Source organism: Macrobrachium nipponense, chromosome 39 (assembly GCF_015104395.2).
Source record: "Macrobrachium nipponense isolate FS-2020 chromosome 39, ASM1510439v2, whole genome shotgun sequence".
Lineage (NCBI taxonomy): Eukaryota > Metazoa > Arthropoda > Malacostraca > Decapoda > Palaemonidae > Macrobrachium > Macrobrachium nipponense.
This window is the reverse complement of record NC_061099.1, coordinates 58,565,570-58,575,324: the sequence shown is the minus strand read 5'-3', so window position 1 is coordinate 58,575,324 and position 9,755 is coordinate 58,565,570. Positions and strand designations below refer to the sequence as shown.

At 37.5% G+C, this 9,755-nt stretch overlaps 1 protein-coding gene across 12 annotated transcripts in view; it reads left to right on the top strand.

Annotated features, from left to right (window-relative positions):
• LOC135210366 (protein couch potato-like) overlaps positions 1–9,755 on the top strand; it is a 320,503-nt gene that overhangs the window by 248,336 nt on the left and 62,412 nt on the right. The window lies entirely within an intron of this gene.

The following is a 9,755-nucleotide window of genomic DNA, read 5'->3' as shown; positions in this document are numbered from 1 at the left end:
TTGCGTGAGTTTGCTTTTAATTTCCTTTGTTGAATCTGTTTTAACGTATAGAGGATATTGGAAATGCGTAGCATTTTAACGAGGTATATTAACTCACTCGTTTGTATTTAATTTCATACATCCTTTGATAATCTGATTGACTGGCGAGTAGATTATTAGGAATAAAGTGCCTTATGAAGAAAGAGGCACGTGTCTGAAGGGACAGAGGATTCCTGACGAACGTCGCTATAAAATCAGTGCTCTATCAGAACACGTGACAACCCTCCCGTGCCGAATTCTCAAGTGCCTATGCACCTATTCACCAATTGTGTGGTGGTAATGCCCCTCGGGGATATGCACTCTGCGCGCACTCTATCCACGGCTCAGCCCCTAATTGGATTTCACTGACATTCGCTTGAACAATGCACGCCAGGTACAAGGTACATGGAATTTTCCACGCACGCACCTCAAATTTACTTCAAACATCTTGTAGCCATTTATAGACACACACATTTATATACATAGTGTATTTCCATATTTGTATGATATATATATATATATATATATATATATATATATATATATATATATATATATATATATATTATATATATATATATATATATATATATATATATATATATATATATATATATATATATATATATATATATATATTGTACAGTTCCACCATTAAATAAAGGGGGAACTGTCTTTTTATGGGAAAGACCTAAAAGGTATTATTGCGTGTCAAGTCGGTAGTTATTTAGACCAGGTTGCACGCTCTTTCAAAGGTTCCACTCCTCATATTTTGAGATTTGGTTTTGCTTTCGTGTCTAACGAGGGTTGTCAGCCCTGTCTTCACCTTTGCCATTTGTACTTGGAGAGAGAGAGAGAGGAGAGAGAGAGAGAGAGAGAGAATACCTGCCTTCCTAACACCTTCAAAATACATTCTTACATTATGTACTACCGTTGGATACCTTACCTGTGCGTTTTAACTGTGGAAGTAATTACACCTAACGACCCAGTGGGTGAATGGCCACAGTTTGTTCAGTTTCCTTGTTGTGGTAGTTTATTTCGGCAGTTCTTTTCGTTAGAATACCACCTACCTTCGAGTAATACCTTCTGTCTTTTCATAATGTTTTCCTCCTTGTGTAGTGGACTCGCCTATTTACCCCATGTCTGACCTTGTAAGAAATACAGTCCCCCAACCTTCCTTTCCCTCTTGCAATAATGTTGTTTGTCCCTGATTTTCCTCCTTTTCCTTCTTGCAGTATGGCTGACCTGGTATGACGTCAGAGAAGGGGTGGTTACGTTCTCTATAATCATCATCTAATTTACATGGGCGTGTGCGTGTCTGTACGCTGTAATGCCTACCCCATGAATCACTTTTATTGTCCTAATAGCACTTAAAGGCTATCAAAAGGAATTCGGGGGGAAAGAGGCGGTTGGGTGGGTAGCTGTAATGAACTGTCTACCCTGTCCAACCTCCCTCTTGCTTCCTCACCCCTCTTCCTCCCTTCCTCCCTCCCTCCCTCCCTCTTTTCTCTCTGTCCCCGTGTTGTTGTCACACGTCTCTTCCTTTTCTCCTCTCTCTATCGCCTCTCGTTTTCCTCTTTGCGCGTCTCTTGTCAGAATAACATCGGCAAAATTATGTAGATTGAAAATAATAATCAATGTCAACGGTATCTTTATAACAATGGCTATTCCTCACTTATTTGTTGTGAAGTTCGATATGTGCAATTAGGGTTTTGCGTCACTGTCCATGTAATTTTGAGACCTTTGGTCGTGTCATCGGAACATCACGACAAGAACCAGTAATAACAGTGATGGTTGATCCGCATCACAATTAATAAGCCATTGATGCCATTGCAGCCATGGGGTCCATTTGTTAAAAAACTGACAACAATGGAGTGTTTATGTATTGTATGAACCCGTTTATGTGATGAATATCCCTTAGACTCCGCTATACTGTTTGTTTGTTGGTTTGTTTTGTTCTTTTGGCGAAGGGACGACGAGTTTCGGGGCCATTTTCATTGTTTGGGTCATCGTATGTTGAAGAGAAAGGTCAGGGCGCCGGCAGCCGTTTTTTTTATCAGTTTTATCGACTTAATTACGTGGTTGGCTGTTTTACGGAAGTCCATAAGCCATGAGATTGTGGCCGAGTTTCTTATTTACTGCATGTGCCCTCGCAGTTTTTTTCATAACTATGAATCTGACAGGTAACTGTTGTGACAGACTTGTAACTTTTTCGATGAAATATAGGTATGAATATATTAAAGGGAAAAGTTGATAAAGAAGGCAGGGAGGGAATGACTGAGGGCCAGAATCAGAAAAAGATTGATTCATGATAATGAATTATGATTTTTTATCAGTAGTACAATCCATTATTCATCTAATTGACAGGTTTATTGTTAGGCAAATATATACATACCTAATTTACATTCTTTCTCAGAAGATAAAAGTTTATGGGTGTGTTTTCCTTCATTTTTAAATGCAATATATCTTTTTACTGTGTTTATGTAGAACTGAATTTACCATAAGTCAAAAGACAAGCAAAACTGTCTCCAGAATTCTTATATACCAATTTTATTTACAGTGGTTGGTCCCTAAAGACCAAAATAACTAGACTATTAAGTTTCTAGTGTTCAGTTGATGTGAGAAGGTTGTTACAACGCGCCGTTTATTATAGTCATGTCCAGAAAACACATTTGGTAGCCTTCAGTCTGAAACCTCCGCGATTTTTCTGATTTATGCAAACGGTGTTGGTTATTCTCTCTCTCTCTCTCTCTCTCTTTCTTTGTACCCTAGTCTTTTCGTGTTTTAGTTATGACTGACGATAACCTGTCGTGCCTTGACTTTGGGCTCCCTGTATATTTTCGTGGATTGTGTAATGTAACGGGATTAGGTGCCAAAGTATTACGTTACCGGTTTAGTGTATCCATAAAATCAGAAGTGCCTAATGTAGTTTCTTCAAAATGTTTGAAGTTGATTTGTAGAGGGTTACATGTGTTTTACTTGCTAAATTTGTAAGTGCCTTTTCAGTTGCTATTGTCTTACATTGCACCCTGTCATAGAAACTGCATTTCTTATCATAGTAGAACCTACTTAATGTGCGGTGAAAAATATGCTTATGAAACTCATTGTGTTTCGGTAATATAAGCTCAAGAGTTGGAGATGATGAAGCTGGGTTAAGCGTAACACGCCGTGTTCAAGGTGACAGAGCTCATTTCCCCTCAGGGCGGGTACGGCCTCTGTACGGCTGGCTGAATAAGGGGAGACGTTAGGTATACGGGAAAGGCGGAAAGGGTGGTGGGTGGGGGGGTTTAGGGGGAGAGAGGGGAAAGTCTGGGGGATACCAGTGAGACTGGACCAATACCTTCGACCTGCCTAGCGATATTGAAAGCTGATAAAATGGCTTGAGTTTAGGGGCCGATAATTGGAGCCCTACGTCGGTGCTTCTGCCGTCCCACGGGTATGGATAGTAGGAGTTTCAGGCTGAGGGGAACTATGCAGGGGAAAGAAGTGAGGGAGAGAAGGGAAAAATAGCATGTCAGGGGTTAGGGGCAAACGAGAGTGATTGGAAGAAAAGGACTAGCTGAGGAGATGAAGGAAAACAGTAGAAGGTCCTCCCGCTTATTTTCCTCACAAATAAGGGGTTCGAGTTACGGGACACTCGATTCACGGGATGGTGAGGGAAAAAGGATGAGAGAGATAGGAAGAAGGGAAATGGTCATTGTGGGAGTTAATGGGGAAATTAGACGGTGTGAAATTAATGTCAAGGAAAGTTCAGAGGAAGAGGCACCCAATGAGAGAGAATGAAATATTTAGTGAAAATGTTGGAAACTGGACTGAACGAAACCTGCTGACAGCCACCAAAAAGATGAAGTCGCTCATTTTCATTCTATTGATTATTAGTTATATCATTATGCAGGGATAGTTTGTCCTCCGTGTATATTAGGATTCTATTCTAAGATGTGAGGAACTTGAGTTTGATGCGTAACATGAACATATTTCTGGTCGATAGGAGGGTGGTTGCATACGTGCGCTCGACGTAGGGAAATAATTACTTTTTTTTTTCTAGCGCTCATTGTTTCCAAGAGGTGCACAAAAATTCATTCCTGATTTAGAATAAGTATGTGGTATTTCAATTTCTCTCTCTCTCTCTCTCTCTCTCTCTCTGTTCATTAAAAGATAAACTACTTATTGCATTGGGTCGTAACACCTGTCAGTGTTCAAGCCATTTCTCATTGCGATGAGACTCGGATTCCTGTAAAGGGAGTTGTTAATTGATTGTTTCGTTAACTGTTTTTATAAACTGGTATAAAACTATTTTTCCCAGTGTTAAAACATCTGCTTGCTGGCGAAGGCTTAAACACATTCGCTTATAAATGATATGAAATCATTTTTTTCATTTAAAAAGTTTACTTGATTGAATGGTGGTCGTTACGTTAATTCCAAGTGTTAATAACAACGAGTGCAAAATGTTATAGTAACATACAAAAAAATGACGTACACGCACACACATATATGTGTGTGTTTGTGTACTATGTATACGTTTAATTCTTTCAATTTTCATAAAGATTAAAATAATCGTTTCCGTATCGTCACCTGTCTCCAACAAAACCTGCAGTCGCTTGGTAGCGGCCTGAAGAATGTCGATGGAATTGGTAATACTCGCTGAGGAAGAGCTTGTTGGTATGGGGTCATCCATGAAGGAGGGGAGGGTGGAGGGGGTTGAAGGGGGTTGATGGGAAGGAGGGAGGGCCCTGATTCGGGGACGAGGGGAGACGGGCGTGTTCAAGTGGTGATCTTGGGCAGTGCAACCATCTAAGGGAAGAATGAAAAAATGAAGGAGAGAGAGAGAGAGAGAGAGAGAGAGAGAGAGAGAGAGAGAGAGGCACTTCCAGATGCTCTTCAATATAGATTAACTATTGAGTGGAAAGGGAGCCAGAATTTTTAAGTCGGTGGAAATTCTCTCTCTCTCTCTCTCTCTCTCTCTCTCTCTCTCTCTCTCTCTCTCTTAAATGTTCCAAATTAGTCATATATATAATTGCATTCAGTTTAATCATGTATTAATGCACATGACTGAATTAAGTGAGATTTTTCAAGCTTCAATGGCCAAATGTTTATGAATTATGAAGGACATGGTGAAGAAATATAGTGAGCCACTTTTCTTGAGATAAACAGGAGAATGTTTTTATATTTAATTAACCTATACAATATTCTTGGCTTAAGAATGCAGATAGTAGCCAAATCGTGTTGCAGGATATAAGTCTTTTCAAAACAATAAGTGGGCACTTAATGCACAGATTATATTTGTAAGGAACTCTCGGTAACAGGGAAATCAGAAACGCGTCCACTTCATAATAATACTTGTTTTCAAAGGCTGAAAAATCAGTCGATTTCACGATTATGAAGTTTAATTAGTGAAAATCATAATTTAAGGTTAGTCAAGTAACTTGGTTAATTAATGACGTAATATGTGTACATTTAAATTTTATTTTTTTTAAGAATTACGTTTAAGATGAAGCCAAATTGATTTAAATGATAACAGGATATAATGAAGTCTGTATATCGGATTACGCCTTAGCTCAGCGCGGAAACTTGGAGGTTGTCTCTACCGGAGATTTCTTGAAAAGTGGAAGTGTGTCTTACTTGTAGGTAACCTCTCCGTGGTCCTTGTTTCGAGGTTGACAATGCGTTAAAGAGGATTTTTGTCATTCTTAGTTGGAATCGTATTATGGACTACCATGATATGATTATATAGCCATAGACTTTGGAATGTCATCCGTGCCCTTGTGTTTCTCTGATCTTCCTCGTTTGATATAGAGCTCATACATCGTTAGACCTGACTGCTTCTCAAATCTTGACTTACTCTGCAGCAACACTGGAATGGAAGTTTGGGTTTGCCTTTCGACCTTTATTTGGAGAGCGATTATTTATCTGGAATTGATTGGACATTCTCGTCTTCTGTATTGAAGCTTTTAGAAAACATTAAGTATTCAAGAAATAGCAGATACCTTTGTAACAAAGGGCAGTATTTGGTGCTCTTCATTGCGAATAGTCCAGTACCATCGAACAACTGCATTCGGTATCTGTCGTACACTGCGAAGGCGTGCCAGTGCTTGAAGTGCGCATGTGAATGCACTACGCCCAGCTAAATAGAATGAAGTGCTTTAATCCCTTGTGCTTGAGGGATTCGTTGCCCATTTTGAAAGGATTGAGTAATTATTTGTCTTTTATTTTATTTTTATTTTTTTTGGGGTGGGGTTGGGGTTGGGATCGTGCTGCCCTCGCTAATGATTTTTGATGTTAAATGCAACAGAGATGTTTCAGATGTGCGTAATGCATGCTCGTCACAGTGTTTGGTAATTGTACGTGTATGTATATATATATATATATATATATATATATATATATATATATATATATTATATATATATATATATTTATTAATTAATTATATATTATAATATATGTATATGATATACTAGATTATTATATTATATATATATATATATACACACACACACACACACACATATATATATATATATATATATATTATATATATATATATACATACACAATATAAATTACATACATACACAATTTTCAGGGTGAGCGTGAAATCCACAAATTTTACGTGTAACACACATAGAACTTCATTAATTTGGTCAAGTGTTAAGATTTGTAAGCAATGCTAACTCACTCTTACACAAGCGCGCGCTCTCTTAGTAGATGTGCTTGCGAATCAAATTTTTACATAAACGTTAATTTTTATACATATAAATACATTCTTACTTGCTTACATATAGTATTTTGTAGAAAAGATAAAAGGTAAAATGTATTCAGCTTTATATAAAGCGAATATCTGTGTCTGCGCTCGTTGAAATCCTTCAAAAAGAAGCTAAAATATTGTCGAATTGGCCCGGTGTGAGCTTCCTGCCTTGTTCTAAAACCTGAAAATCAAAATAATGCCAAGTAGCATGTTCTCCACAGGTGTGTCTTTCAGTTTTTATAATAATAATAATAATAATAATAATAATAATAATGAGATATGCATACAGATAAAAATGGGTCATTATAAAATAGAGTAACGCCACATCATTTGCTTTGTTGGTGCAGCGTATTGTCAACATCATTATTGCACATTCTTTCCACAGCGTGACAAATTACCTTTATCGTTACGGCAATATAAATCATACCGCCACTGATTGGTCAGTCTCAAATGAGAGAGAGGGAAGAAAGCACAGAGATTTTGGTACAAAGTAAAACTTTTCTGTTGCATATATATATATGTGTGCGTGGGCGCGCGTGCTCTTCACCATAAGTCTTTCTGAAGGGGTGTGGCCGGGATGGTAGACAACTTGAATTTTGGATGTGTGTGTGTATGGTTTAGTTAGTGAGCATACAATCATGATTTTGTTTTCCGTAATAAGCAGAAACATAAGATTTTGTGTTTTATAACTATGAAAGCAGGAAACGAATTGCGGTAATGATTTTTGAGCGCGAAGCTCCCCTGTGATTGGACATGCACCGAAGCTCAGTAATGTAGCACTGCGTCATTGGCAACCACTGAATATTGTCATCTTTTGACGGAGACAACACAGAGACGGGGAAATGAACAGTCTGGTCTGGTTTAGCTGACTTTGAAACGGGTACGATTACGCCTCAAGGTGAATTGCCAATTCGTAGTGGCCTTGTCCTATTATATAGTTCTCTCTCTCTCTCTCTCTCTCTCTCTCTCTCTCTCTCTCTCTCTCTCTCTCTCTCTGCGATGAATGACAGGTACTTTGGTTCCGTGATCTGGTCCCATTTTTTGTAAACGTCCTTATCTCCTAGATTTATTTTCCTGAATAAACAGTTTAGTAGTTTTGTTGAAACGTTTAAGAAGAAAGGCGGCTTGATCTGTACTCCGAATCCCTTGTTTGATTCCTTGGAGTCAGTTTGCAGTCTGGAAAAGTGCTTTGGGCATCAGGAAGTTCATTGGTGTGAATTGCACGCGGATAGGATTCGATGTTTATCTTTAATTCGTGTTCCTTCGTTGCGTGAATCATATCACGCCTTATTTGAGATTGATTTAAGATTTTCAGTCTGATGAATAAATGATTCACATATTATTGCAGATTATGTAATTATGGCCTAGATCGTAGGTTATGGACGCCTTCTGCATTGTAATTGGAGTGTAAAATGAGTGGGTCGGATTTGTCCTTTCCGGAACAAAGATCACTCTCGTTCAAGCGACTCATAATTTATATTAGCCTTGTGCAGTTGATTGCAATCGCTTATTTTTTACGCTTAGCCGGAGGGACTGGAACGTCCTTGCCAGTTTGGTGGCCAGGCCCAAAAGGGAGGGATTGAAACTTAGGGAGAAGAAATTATAAAGTATTTTAAATAAACACAAGTTGAATAAAATTAGCTAGGATTATGGAAGAAAATGTCAGATGCTCAGTAAGGGGAGTCACCAGGAGTGCGGAAATTTTAATAGCTTTCGGGATCATTCGAATGTCCTCGGATTCACCAGTGAGAGAGGGACAGCTTGTTTGGAAGTAAAATGCGTAGGTCATTTTATTGTATATTTTTATTTTATATATTTTTATTTATTTTGGGTGGTGTCCCGCTTCCCTCGCCACTGATTTTTGATATTAGATGCAACAGAGTTTTGGTATAGATATAACACACACACACACACATATATACATTGTATATATATATATATATATATATATATATATATATATATATAATTATTATATAGTGTGTGTATGTATATATATATATATATATATATATATATATATATATATATATATATTATATAAAAGCATTGTAGTTTGTATGTTAAGACGCGTGAATCTCATTTGAAAATGTATCATGATAATCAGTTTATCCGCTTAGGTATTATCTGTACTTTTACGCTCTGCGTTAATTGAAGTAAATAGCATATTATTCTTTGGAGTTGTCAGTTGGCCTTGTATCATGAATTAAATCTATTATGTGCATTCGGAAATATTTCTACCGGTAGATTATCTTGTATTTGGTTGGATTGAAAACCATGACCTAAGAAAGAGTACCCAGAACAAATGAGGTGTGGTTGGATCTTTTAAAACTGCCAACTAGATGGGAGTGTTTTGTTTAAGTTTTTTCTCAGAAATAGATTTGTTACCAAACGTATCAAAGAATGGTTATTTCATTAGGCGTATTATTTTACTCCAAATGTTTTGATAATTTTGATGACAGTTTTAGGAGTGTTCTGTATAATTTTGTTTTTTTTATTATGAATAGGATTTTCATATTTGAAACCGAGGTACAAGGAAAGACAATCATATTGTGGCGGTTGAATGTAAAATATAAGAACGAATATGGATAAGAGAATTAGGTATATTCGCGAATAGATTACCAGGTTTCCCACTTGAAAGGATATTAAAACAATTCAGAAACCTGACTGAAGGAAAATGGCGAGTTATCAAATGCTTGTTATTTAAGGTGGATGAGTTTTGATCTGTTGTTTATTGAAGGCACTGCGTAACATAATTCGAGTATTTGAATGTGGCGAATTGAAGACCTTTATGTAAGTTGATCAAAATTTTGATAGGGATCGGTTTGGCTCTTTGAAGTCAAGAAAATCGGGGAGAGAGAGAGAGAGAGAGAGAGAGAGAGAGATTGAGGAGAGAGAGAGAGAGAGAGAGAGAGAGAGAGAGATGGTATTTTTACACTGCTGGAATAAGGCTTGGCACAGAGGTAACTATGTGATAATGTGCTTCCAATCT